Source organism: Hyperoodon ampullatus (assembly GCF_949752795.1).
Source record: "Hyperoodon ampullatus genome assembly, chromosome: 1".
NCBI classification, from domain to species: domain Eukaryota; kingdom Metazoa; phylum Chordata; class Mammalia; order Artiodactyla; family Ziphiidae; genus Hyperoodon; species Hyperoodon ampullatus.
The window spans coordinates 138,223,339-138,237,681 of record NC_136914.1 but is presented as its reverse complement, the minus strand read 5'-3'; positions in this window follow the sequence as shown (position 1 = coordinate 138,237,681).

Genomic DNA, 14,343 nt, shown 5'->3' with positions numbered 1-14,343 from the left:
GTGAGTATATGGGGTTTCCAGTTTCTCTTCTATAATGACGGACACAGGGTAGAGAGCACTGAAAATGAACCTGAAAATTATGAACCCATTGGTGGAGATGACCCATGTGCCAGTTTGAACAGGTGTTGCTTTTGATGTCTTGGGGAAGGTCAAGGAGTATCTTCTCCAAGGTCTAACTCTGAATGGAAGAGCTTTGTGAGATATCAGGGAAGGATATATCATTGGAAAGATTTCTTTCCTAGTTACGATGTTTAAGTAATTGGGGTTCAATTTAATGCAGAATTAATTGTCCTTAGTGTATTCTTAGCTGGACAATTCGATTAATATTATTTACATTAATTTAAGGGATGGGTAATCTGAAAACAAAAATGTGTATATACTATGAAGGACTTCCTCAAAGATTTGTTCCTGCCTGATGGTTTTATTTTGAAATTTGTACACCAAGTCTTTTGTTATCCTCTTTTTACTTTATTTCTTAGCTTTTAAAGCAAATTAGCAAGAGGAGGAAAGAGGAGGGGAGAAACTGTGCAAAACACAAGAATGTTACAGTCGGCAATGTGATGAAAGCTTGTAATTTCATACTGAGGTTTTGATTGTGCATCTATTTTTTTTGTTGCTATTTTCTTCTCCTTTATCTTCATACCTAGCAAATAATTATTGACCAGCAAATGTGCTTATGGTACCATCTTAGGAAATTTGATATAAGGAATTCTATAAGGAAAAAAACATTACCAGTATACGGAGCTCATCTAGAAGACAGTTACAGACAGCCGCATAAATAATAGTAGCTTACATTTACGGAGCACTCACAATTTGCCAAGTACTCTTCTAAGTGCTTCATGTAGTATTAGCTCATTTAATCCTCTCAACAACTGTGTGAGATCAGTACTATTATCCCTATTTTATAAATGAGAAAACTGAGGCACAAGGAGATTAAATTATTCATCTACAGTCACATAGATGACCGGAGCCATAATTTGAACCCAGCCAGTGTGAATCCAGAATAAAAAAATAAAACAAATATAACCAGAATGAAACTAATATTGTTCTTTTTAGATTTCCTAAACTTACTATCACCACCAGTGAATTCTGCATGGTGATTAATATGGAACTTGTAAGAATAGAAGAGGAATTGTTTAGTGTAGAGAGATGGTGAAAGAGAGTGAAAAAATGAAGATGCTGGCAAAAGCACCTGCAGTGGGTTCCGAGATAAGGATTCTAGGAGGTAGGCGTGGCAGTAGCTTCTGTTGTGTGCTCAGCTGGGCCTCAGTCTAGACTGGTGGGCAGTGATGCATAGTGGGTCAAGGAATGTGGCTGCTGGCTGATTTTTGTCACTCACTGCCCTGCTTTCCTGCTCCTCAAGCTGAGATAGATAATACTGACAGCTCACTTTGAGTTCCCATCCATATGAAGCACTTCTAAATTTGCAGTTCACGTTACCTTCTGCAGAGCCAGAATGTGTCCTCTTTTTTTTCAGATCTCTTACCACCTCAGAACATGTAGGACAGGCCCACCATCTTTTATCTAAACACAAGGGACCAGGTATGTTTAGAAATTCAAAATTTTATAGATTTTAGAAAGGTAAAATGGTATCTCATACATTGTATAATATTTCCAGTGGGGTCTGGATCAGCACCCCATAAACAAATATTATCATATTTCCACCACAAAAATATATGTATCATCATGCTAAGTGAGACAAAGAATGACTGTCCTCAGCTACATGTTAAGAAGGTCAGATTTTGCCACCAAATGAATTTTTGTGCCAAATTTATGGGAAAAACTTTTGGTTGCAGGGCTTTTTGGATTTTGGAATTGAGGATGGAGAATGCGAACTGTATCATCACCAATTCCTTCCACTCTAATCAGAGGGATGTGTGTGAAGGTGCTGACAGAGCTTTTCCTACATTTTCTCCACTGGCCAGGAAGGGGTCTGACGTGGGTGGAGCCTGAAGGACCTCAGTATCATCTTCTCATTCCAGGTTTTAGTTGGGAAAGCAGGCAGTCAGGAAATAAGAGTCGATCCCTACACACTCCACGTTCCCTGCGGGTCTGGTGGACAAAAAGTAATAAAGAAAATACAAACTCAGGAAAAACAAGATTCAGTTCTTTTTTTTTTTTTTTTTCATTTGAAAGACTTATTTACACTACTTAGAAAAACCTCTCCCCTTCTCTTGGGAGTCACTTAGCTTAGCTTGGAGGACCACAGATTAAAGTACAATATAGTGAGTATTATTAAAAACAACCTGTAAAAATGCATTATCCTGAAGATTTAGCAGCTAATATTCTGTTGCCTTTACTTCTTACATGATTTTTTTTTCTCTCAGTGTATAACCTTCTTTAAATTTTATGTCCTGTTCCCAAATTCCTCCTGGGTTTAATGACTAATCTCTATTTGTGTTGCTCTGGTGAAGCCTATAGAAGGAAAATCATAAATTAATGGCATATGTTTGTAGCTATAAACAGGGGACAGATTCAGAAATATACAAACATGCCAAGTACCCTATTTCCTATAGCTGCAATGCTCAACACCCAATTAACCTTAGATTTACAAGTCTAATCAAATGGCCCAGTCCGTTTCCGTTGAAAAGCTGTGCACTGTGTATAACCTTTCACCTGACCTAAATCTCTAGTAAACCCTGGGAAGCAAACTCCTTTGTAGAGCTAGTCACTCTGTTGGATGAAGCCAGTGTCCCCTTTGAAGGCCCTGAGTTACCATTTCCTGCATTGCAAGACGTAGTTTGCAAAGGGACAGCCTGTGGTACTTTATGTAGGGGGACAGTCCTGACTGCCGACACAGGCTGTGTTCTGTGACAGTAGGACTGTGCTGAGTCACTTACACTTTGCCCCCAGGTCTTCTTTACAAATACAGTATGATTTTGGAAGATAATAATACCAAATATTTATTTACCACCTCTCTGGGTCAGCCAGGCATTCTTCTAAGCTCTCTCCACCTATGAACTCATTTAATCCTTTTCACAAGCAAAGAGTCAGGAACCATTATGATCTTTGTCTTATGATGAGAAAGTGGAGGTACAGAGAGGTTAAGTCAATTGCCCAAAGAGCCTCAGCTAGTGAGCGGAGGGACTGGGGCTCTGGACCCTGGCAGTCTTTCTCCAGAGTTGGCCCACATGCCCACTGTCATGCTGCTTTCATGGATACTGCAGGGCCCGTGGCAAAACCTGGAACAATGATGTGGAGTTTACCACTTTAGCTTCATTAGAATGTGCCCTATCCCAGTGATTTTTCAACCTTGAGGCTCTGCAGAACCCGTAGGAGTGATGGGACTGAGAGGCAAAGGGGGCTCAGGATTTCACACCCACATCAACCAGAGCAAGTTAGTTTTAAATGTTACTTTCTAGCCCTAAGATTTTATTTGAATAAGGGGTTCTGTAGCTCATGAAAACTTGAAAGACAGACCTAAACAGTTGAGCCAGTTAGCTCACACAGGGGTGATACCAATGGCAAAAAGAACTGCGATGTAGAAACGTGGATCCCGGTGCTGTATGATGCTGTGTAATACTCTTTCTGACTACAGTCAGCCCTCCATATCTGCGGGTACTGCATCCATGGATTCAATCAACCATGGATAGTAAATATTTGAAAAAAAATAAAATCCTAGAAAGTTCCAAAACGCAAAACTTGAATTTGCTGTGTACCAGCAACTATTTACATAGCTTTTACGTTGTATTTACAACAATTTACATGGCATTAACATTGTATTAGGTATTATAAGTAACCTAGAGATTATTTAAAGTACACGGGAGGATGTGTGTAGGTTATATGCAAATACTATGCCATTTTTATATGAGGAACTTGAGCCTCCAGGATTTTAGTATCTGTGAGGGCCCTGGAACTGACCCTGGTGGATACCAAGGGACCACTGTATTGACAAAGGATATATTTAGATGCAAATACATGTGGACTTTGGAGATTACATTTCAGGGTGAACTAGAGGCTGCTGCCTGGCCAAGACTAGATGGAACGCTGATAAAGAGGAAGGCGGAAAATACCATCCTAGTCTAGGGTAGAGGAAGGAGTGATGAGGAAAGAAAGCTTGGTGTGGAAGAAAAGGCTTGTGATTAAGGAAAGTGGTGAACAGAGCTTAGGGCAGGTAGTGAGATGAGCAGTCACACCCTGTGAATTAGATTGCTGAAAGTAGGGCTGAGGAAAGTAGAAAAGAAACCAATTGAGTGAGGCAAGATCAGAGAACCAGAATGGAAACTTTCCATGGAAAATGGCCAGAGCTCAGAGGACCCAGGAAGACACTCTCTGGGCTTTATGTGGATAAAGTCCAGAGGAACAAAAAGTTAGTATGTATTTGTTAAAAATAAAGTTTATGAGGTTAGTAGATCTGAGAAAAACAAAGGATTACAACAAAGCATTTTATCAGGTACTTCACCATGCACTCAACTATGTGGATTCAAAACTGGTTGAGTGACCTTTCTCCAGAGGTGCTGCCTAGAGGATTACTGTCAGCCTGGAGGGCAGGCGTGGCCCTGTTCTTTATTTTATAAAGCAAATGCTCTGACAAGTCTCTGACACTATATGTCACTAAATGATGTGTGATCTCTTTTATCCTGTGTGTCCATTTCATCATTATTTAATTGGTTGTTAACATGGGATTCCTGAGTGAGCCTAAGAGGGTCCATGAATCCTCTAAAATTACTATAATACTTACATTTCTGTCTCCCTTGCTAGACAATGAGCAACCTGAGGAAACAGGGCAAGTTGTAACTGGAAAAAGAAAAGCAGTGTATGTATTCATCTATAATTGAGCTATAATTCACTCATTTATTCATTCACCCTTTTCTTGAGTATCTCTAACATGCTTGCAGTTGACTGCTGGGCACGCAGGAAAGAGGGTTTCAAATAAATTAACAAAGAGCAAAATAATAATCTTTTTCATGTGGTGTTTGATGTAGCCTGGAGACTTGGGATTATCTTCCTAGAGAGGAAACTTTACTGCAGCTGTTTTTGGAGGGATACGTGGGAATCATTTGGGTTGGTAGTCCAGCAGGAGATAAGGCGAAGGGCATTCCATCAGGAAGAGGTGAGAAACAGCATGCCGTATGTGGCAAAATGCAAGTTGTTTGGACTGGCAGTGTCAAAGGGCACATGTAGGGACTGAGATAGACAGGGCTGGGTGGTGACAGAACTTTTATACCATATTAAGAATTTATATTTTACCCCCAAGGTCATGGGAGACATTAGAAGATTGAAAGGGCATGATATGATTAACTTTTTATTTTGGAAGAATTATAGTAGTGGTAATGTGAAGGATGTAATAAGGGGCAAGATTGAGGCTAGGGAAAAGTTTTAGAAAACTGCTACAATAATTGAAGCTAACAACACTGCCATGCCGTTACTTACTACTCTTATTACTACCACTGCCATTGGTGCTGTTTCTCTACCTACTGCTGTTACCACTGCCACTACTCCCACAGGAATAGTAAGGATGATGGGGAGAAGGTGTGAGAAGCTGAAGAAGAGTCTGAGAAGTGTAAGTGTGATGCTGTGATGTATAATAAGAGATATATATTCTGGTTTTGTCCTGTTTCTGACTCAGAGCTCCTAAAACCCTTGGAATTTCCTAAGTGATGAGAGCAATAAAAGTGTCTTGTTATGTTAATGAGTGACTTTTAGAAAGTTTCTGGGTAACCTGAGGAGGGGGTGCTGCTTGCTAGGAGAACAAATCATGTGATTAGAGGGTTGGAACTTTCAGTCCCACCTCCAACCCCTCAGCCTCCAAGGAGGGGAGAGGGGCTCGAAGATTGAGTTCAGTCACCAATGACCAATGATTTAATCAATCATGCCTCTGTAATGAAACCTCCATGAAACCCCATAAGGATTGGGTTGGGAGAGCTTCAGGTTAATGAACATCTGGAGGTTCAGGGAGAGTGGTGCTCTCAGAGGGCCAGGAAGCTCCGCATCCTTTCCCCATACCTTACCATATGGGTCTCTTTTGTCTGACATTCTTGAGTTATACCCTTTTATAATAAACTGATAATCTAGTAAGTAAAATGTTTCTCTGAGATTGGTGAGCCTTTCTAGCAAATTAATTGAACCCAAGGAGGGGGATGTTGGAACCTCTGATCTGTAGCTGATGGGTAAGAAGCCCAGGTGACAACTTGGACTTGCGATTGGCCTCTGAAATTTGGAGCAGGGGGCAGTCTTACTGTAGGACTGAGTCCTTAACTTGTGGGATCTGAGGCTACATCCAGGTAGATAGTGTCAGAATTGAGTTGAATTGTAAGACACCCAGCTGGTGTCACAGAGTTGCATGGTGTGGGGAAAAAAACCACACATTGGGGTTGGGTGCAGAATCAGAGTAAGGAAGGTAGAGGAAAATCAGGAGATGAGGACCTCCTAGAAACCAAGGAGAGGATGGTGAGCACTAACAGGTGATGGGGAGAGGTGAAGGAAGAAAAGAACTCAGAATGTGTTTGTATTGAGAATGAAGTAGTTTACTCTCCAAATGCCTCATTAACTTACTGTGAGTTTTTTAAATTAATTAATTTGTTTATTTATTTATTTTTGGCTGCTTTGGGTCTTCATTGCTGCATGCCAGCTTTCTCTAGTTGCAGTGAGTAGGGGCTACTCTTTGTTGCAGTGCGCGGGCTTCTCATTGCGGTGGCTTCTCTTGCTGTGGAGCACGGGCTCTAGGTGCACAAGCTTCAGTAGTTGCAGCACACGAGCTCAGTAGTTGTGGTGCACAGGCTTAGTTGCTCCGTGGCATGTGGGATCTTCCCGGACCAGGGCTGGAACCCGTGTCCCCTGCATTGGCAGGCGGACTCCCAACCACTGCGCCACCAGGGAACTCCCTTACTGTGATTTAATTAAGTTACACTAGTAGAAGGCAGAGGGTGAAAGGGTTTATACCTGTTCCTGAGACTTATTTCAGTTCTTTGAGTGTTTGAGAAGAACCAGTACTTCAACCCTTGGCCAGTGACATGGGTCAATGACGGGTGCCTGTTGTTGAGAATGATGCCCTTGGAGACTTCACCACAGAGAAAAACTGGCTTGTTTAAATCTGTTCTCAGATAATAAAACACAAGCAAAGATACAACTTGCAGAAATACTACATCATGATCAAAATGTGTACTAATTCACATCTGATAGTCTCAGATAGCCCGTGTATTTTTAGGTTAGGAGAAATGAGGAAGTAAAAACAAAACTTGCCTTTCAGTTCTCCCCATGCATTTTTAAAATTGTATCCTCCTTGGTTCCTCTACAACAGCCCAGCAGTCCAGTTGTGTATGTTCAGTGGCAGGTGAGGTGACCCACTTATCTCAGGATTGGCTGCCCCCTACCCTTCTATATTTTCCAGGTGTACATGGGGAGAGATGCAGCACTGGCACTCCAACCTCTCCCCTGATTTGAAGTGTCAAAAGCATTTTAGAAATCAGGTCTCGGTGTTAAAAACTCTCAAGTGAACTCTGATGGGTTTTAATGGCAGTCAGTACCTTAGAATGCTGATGAGGAACAACCACTTGGCCCACCCATGGTAAAAACCTTCTTTAAACCCACGAGCAGAACTATTGTGAATGATAAATAAGAAGATTAATTAGTTTTTGCTATGTGCCTATTATTTGTTAGAGACACAAGGATTTGTACATATCTTTTTAGCCTCTCCCTATCTTCTTGCAGCTATTTAAAGTATTTTCTTATATTTTAAATTTAATTTTAGTTTTTAAAAGTTTTTATTTATTTATTGGCTTCATCGGGTCTTAGCTGCGGCATGCGGGATCTTTTGTTGCAGTGTGCAGGCTTCTCTCTAGTTGTGACGCGAGGGCTCAATTGCCCCATGACATGTAGATCTTAGTTCCCTGACCAGGGATTGAACCAGCGTACCCTGCATTGCAAGATGGATTCTTAGCCACTGGACTACCAGGGAAATCCCTATTTAAAGTATTTTACAAAGGAGAAGTTCCAAGGAGGAACTGTGCCAAAGGGTATGCACAAAATTCAGATATCTCTTACTGTAAAGTCCAGGGGCTCTCCTGGCATTTACAAAGACCTAGATAACAAATGTGTTCTCCTTGTTTCCTGTAACAGTTATCAAGAAAACAATCCCAGCATCAGTGGAATCTTCCTCAATGACCTCTGAAGGGTCATTTGTCAGTTGAGAGTAAGGTACATGCTTGAAGAAGTCTCAAGTAATTCTTGTTTGCACTACTAATCTTTGGTAAATCTGGGATTGACCCTAGATGAAGATAGGACTGTGCTGGCTGAGCTCCCAGCTGACATAGCAACTTGCCAGCCATGTGAGTGAGCCAACTCAGAGCTGGGTCCTCGGGCCCAGGAGAGTCACCCCAGCTGAGAGCTGACACCACTGGAGCAGAGATGACAGGTCCCCACTGAGCCCTGCCCAAATTGCAGATTCTGAGCAAATTAAATGATTGTTGTTTGGTTAAGCCATGAAGTTTTGGGGTGGTTTTTATGCAGCAATAGGCAATTGGAACATTTGATTTCCAGGATACCATACTCCTGGTTTTCTTCCTGCCTCACTGTCCCTTTTTCTTGGTCTCCTTTGATAATTCTTCCTCATCTCTCTATCATTGTTTTCACTTTTTATCATGGAAAATTTTAGTCATACAAAAAATAGCAATGTATAATGAACCTCCATGTGCCCATTACACAGCTTCATAATTTATCTACTCAGGTCTAATTTTCTTCCATCTATGTTCCTACCCACCTTCCTCCATCCCACCCCATTTTATTTTTAACCAAATTCTCAGACCATCTTTTTGATATCATATTCTCTTGGTGATCTCACCTGGACTCATAGCTTTAAATTTCCTTCATATGCTGAAGACTCAAATTTATTACCTGCACTATATCATTGTGGCTCAAAGTATGGGTTGTGATATTTATGTGCCTGGATTAAAATCATGGCTCTTCCACAAATTACCTTTTTGACCTCAGTTACTTAATTGCTGTGCACCTCAGTTATCCAGTCCGTGAAATAAGAGATGATGGAACCAAGCAGAACCCTGCAGGCTCCTCCATTTCCCCTGCCTCTTGTTTGTAGAAAAGCTGAAGTCTCCCAGGCTTCCCTGAGTCACAAAAGAGCAGGCTCAAGCAGCTAAAGATTAGAACAATAGAATCACATTCAGAATGTGTCTGATGCACATTCCTGAGTTGCTTTACAGATACTATAACTGCCACCAGAGGGAAAAAGTTAACGCATGATGACAGGACTGCAGCCATGACACAAGCTGCTACATATTGAGCAGTACTAAATCTATGGCTAGCACAATTCCAAGAACTGGCCTTAAGAGAATGGGATTAACACTGTAGCTCATAATCATCTATATCTGCAGGCATCAGAATAATTGTAGCTTGTTCTGCCCATGTATGTAAACGGGAGCAACTGTCAACAAAGAGATGCCACAGACCCATGTCAACATCTTCCACTCTAAGAATATGGCACTCTCTGTCAGCATGAAGAAGTTACAGAAGGTGAACCTTCACCCATGATCCCATAGAAGTGGAATGATAGTCTGAGAAGTGGGGATTTGTAAGCAGCTTTTGGCAGGAAAGGGCTCTCTACAGGAGGCCCCTTTTGTCTGTCACTAACCTTAAACCAGGCACCTCCATGCTCTACTCATCTCTGGCCCTGCACACATTTCAAATCTTTTGGTCACACAATACCTTGCCTAACCTATTGGTTCTTTCTGTAGATCAAAGTAGAAATGAAGAATAAATGATTAACAGATGACCAGATCTCTTCCCTAGATTCCGCGTCCATAATCTTTGGAACAAACTGTGTGAACAAGATGGCATCTAAAGAAAGATCACAAGGAGTCAACGAACCTGCACTCAGTGGGGGATGACGATGACTCTGACCTCCTATCTTAGTGATTAACTGAGATTACTTCCCTGTAGAAACTTTCATGGCTGAGCAGAATCTTCGGAGGTGGTTTTGGGGGCACAGTGAGTCCACCATCTCTCCAGATTGCTGGCATTCTGACTAAAAGTAACTTTCTTTTCTACCAACAACTGTGTCTCAGGTATTGACTTTTGAGTGGTGAGCAGCCAGACCTGAGTTTGGTAACAAGGATAATATTTCCTGCTACCTCTTGGGGTTGTTGTGAGGATTAAATGAGTTAGCATATGTAAAATGCTTATAACAGTGTGTGTACATATACACCTATTGGCTTTATTATTGTATCTCCAGGCCAGACCTCTTACCTGAACTCCAGGCTTATACCTCCAGTTGCTTACTTGGCATCCTCACTTACATGCCAAATAGACATCACAAGTTTATTATTCTAAAACCAAATTCCTGATCTAGCCCCCCAAACATCACACAACCCCTCCCTCAGTCTTCCTCATCTCAGTTAATGGCATCTCCATCCTTCCATTTGCTTAGCCTCAAATGCCATGATCACATCCTTGACTACTCTCTTGTTTTCATATCTTATATCGTATCCTGTTGGCTCTGTTTTCAAAATATATCCAGTGCGTTTCACCATTATTACTCATGTAGAAACCTCCATCCTCTCTCACCTGCCATATTACAATAGCTTTCTAACTGGTCTTCCTGCTTCCACTCTCCCCACCCCAAACCTCACCCAACAGTCTACTCTCAATACAACAACCAGAGTGGTCCTTTAAAAAACTTAAGTCAGGAGCTACAATTCTGCAGCCTGTGGAAGGAAAACCACATTCACAGAAAGATAGACAAAATGAAAAGTCAGAGGACTCTGTACCAGATGAAGGAACAAGATAAAACCCCAGAAAAACAATGAAATGAAGTGAAGATAGGAAACCTTCCAGAAAAAGAATTCAGAATAATGATAGTGAAGATGATCCAGGACCTCGGAAAAAGAATGGAGGCGAAGATTGTGAAGGTGCAAGAAATGTTTAACAAAGACTTAGAAGAATTAAAGAACAAACACCTAGAAGAATTAAAGATCAAACAAACAGAGATGAACAATACAATAACTGAAATGAAAACTACCTAGAAGGAATCACAGAATGGTGGGATTCACTGCTGTGGAACAGAATAAAGAAAAAAGAATGAAAAGAAATGAAGACAGCCCAAGACACCTTTGGGACAACATTAAATGCAACAACATTCATATTATAGGGGTCCCAGAAGGAGAAGAGAGAGAAAAAAGACCCGAGAAAGTATTTGAAGAGATTATAGTCAACAACTTCCCTAACATGGGAACGGAAATAGCCACCCAAGTCCAGGAAGTGCAGAGTCCCAGGCAGGATAAACCCAAGGAGAAACACACTGAGACACATAGTAATCAAACTGACAAAAATTAAAGACAAAGAAAAACTATTGAAAGCAACAAGGAAAAAGCGACAAATAACACACAAGGGAACTCCCATAAGGTTAACAGCTGATTTCTCAGCAGAAACTCTACAAGCCACAAGGAAGTGGCACGATATATTTAAAGTGATGAAAGGGAAGAACCTACAACCAAGATTACTCTACCCGGCAAAGATCTCTTTCAGATTCGATGGAGAATTCAAAAGCTTTACAGACAAGCAAAAGCTAAGAGAATTCAGCACCACCAAACCAGCACTACAACAAATACTAAAGGAAATTATCTAACTGGGAAACACAAGAGAAGAAAAGTCCCTACAAAAACAAACCCATAACAGTTAAGAAAAAGGTAATAGGAAAATACATATCGATAATTACTTTAAACGTGAATGGATTAAATGCTCCAACCAAAAGACACAGGCTCATTGAATGGATATAAAAACAAGACCCATATATATGCTGTCTACAAGAGACCCGCTTCAGACCTAGGGACACATTGAGACTGAAAGTGAGGGGATGGAAAAAGATATTCCATGCAAATGGAAATCAAAAGAAAGTTGGAGTAGCAATACTCATATCAGATAAAATAGACTTTAAAATAAAGAATGTTACAAGAGACAAGGAAGGACTCTACATAATGATCAAGGGATCAATCCAAGTAGAAGCTATAACAATTATAAATATATATGCACCCAGCATAGGAGCACCTCAATACATAAGGCAAATGCTAACAGCTATAAAAGAAGAGATCAACAGTAAGACAATAATAGTAGGGGACATTTACACCTCACTTACACCAATGGATAGATCATCCAGACAGAAAATTATTGAGGAAACACAAGCTTTAAATGACATAATAGACCAGATAGATTTAATTGATATTTACAGGACATTCCATCCGATAACAGCAGATTACACTTTCTTCTCAAGTGCACACAAAACATTCTCCAGGATAGATCACATCTTGGGTCACAAGTCAAGCCTTGGTAAATTTAAGAAAATTGAAATCATATCAAGCATCTTTTCTGACCACAATGCTATGAGGTTAGAAATAAATTACAGAGAAAAAAATAACATAAAAAACACAAACAGATGGAGGCTAAACAATACGTTACTAAATAACCAAGAGGTCACTGAAAAAATCAAAGAGGAGATCAAAAAATACCTAGAGACAAATGATAATGAAAACACGATGATCCAAAACCTATGGGCTACAGCAAAAGCAGTTCTAAGAGGGAAGTTTATAGCAATACACTCCTACCTCAAGAAACAAGAAAAATCTCAAGTAAACAATCTAACCTTACACCTAAAGGAACTACAGAAAGTAGAACAAACAAAACCCAAAGTTAGTAGAAGGAAAGAAATCATAAAGATTAGAGCAGAAATAAATGAAATAGAAACAAAGAAATCAATAGCATAGATCAATAAAACTAAAAGCTAGTTCTTTGAGAAGATAAACAAAATTGATAAACCTTTAGCCAGACTCATCAAGAAAAAGAGGGAGAGGATTCAAATCAGTGAAATTAGAAATGAAAAAGGAGAAGTTACAATGGACACCGCAGAAATACAAAGCATAATAACAGACTACTACAAGCAACTCTGTGCCAATAAAATGGACAACCTGGAAGAAATGGACAAATTCATAGAAAGGTATAACCTTCCAAGACTGAACCAGGAAGAAATAGAAAATATGAACAGAGCAATCAGTCACAAGTAATGAAATTGAAACTGTGATTAAAAATCTTCCAACAAACAAAAGTCCAGAACCAGATGGCTTCACAGGTGATGTGTATCAAACATTTAGAGAAGAACTAACACCTATCCTTCTCAAACTCTTCCAAAAAGTTGCAGAGGAAGGAACACTCCCAAACTCATTCTACGTGGCCACCATCACCCTGATACCAAAACCAGACAAAGATAGTACAAAAAAAAAAAAATTACAGACCAATATCACTGATGAATATATATGCAAAAATCCTCAATAAAATACTAGCAAACAGAATCCCACAACACATTAAAAGGATCATACACCATGATGAGGTGGGATTTATCCCAGGGATGCAAGGATTCTTCAATAATGCAAATCAATCAATGTGATGCACCATATTAACAAATTGAAGAAGAAAAACCATATGATTATCTCAATGGATGCAGAAAAACTTTCCACAAAATTCAACACCCATTTATAATAAAAACTCTCCAGAAAGTGGGCATAGAGGGAACCTACCTCAACATAATAAAGGCCATATATGACAAACCCACAGCAAACATCATTCTCAATGGTGAAAAACTGAAAGCATTTCCTCTAAGATCAGGAACAAGACAAGGATGTCCACTCTCACCACTATTATTCAACATAGTTTTGGAAGTCCTAGCCATGGCAATCAGAGAAGAAAAAGAAATAAAAGGAATCCAAATTGGAAACGAAGAAGTAAAAATGTCACTGTTTGTAGATGACATGATATTATACACAGAGAATCCTAAAGATGCCACCAGAAAACTACTAGAGCTAATCAATGAATTTGGTAAAGTTGCAGGATACAAAATTAGTGTACAGAAATCTCTTGCATTCCTATACACTAACAACGAAAGATCAGAAAGAGAAATTAAGGAAATAATCCCATTCACCATTGCAACAAAAAGAATACAATACCCAGGAATAAACCTACCTAAGGGGGTAAAAACCTGTACTCAAAACTATAAGACACTGATGAAAGAAATTAAAGATGACAGAAACAGCTGGAGAGATATACCATGTTCTTTGACTGGAAGAATCAATATTGTGAAGATGACTATACTACCCAAAGCAATCTACAGATTCAACACAATCCCTTTCAAATTACCAGTGGCATTTTTTACAGAACTAGAACAAAAAATCTTAAAATTTGTATGGAGACACAAAGGACCCCGAATAGCCAAAGCAGTCTTGAGGGAAAAAAATGGAGCTGAAGGAATCAGACTCCCTGACTTCATGCTATACTACAAAGCTACAGTAATCAAGACAATATGGTACTGGCAGAAAAACAGAAATATAGATCAATGGAACAGGATAGAAA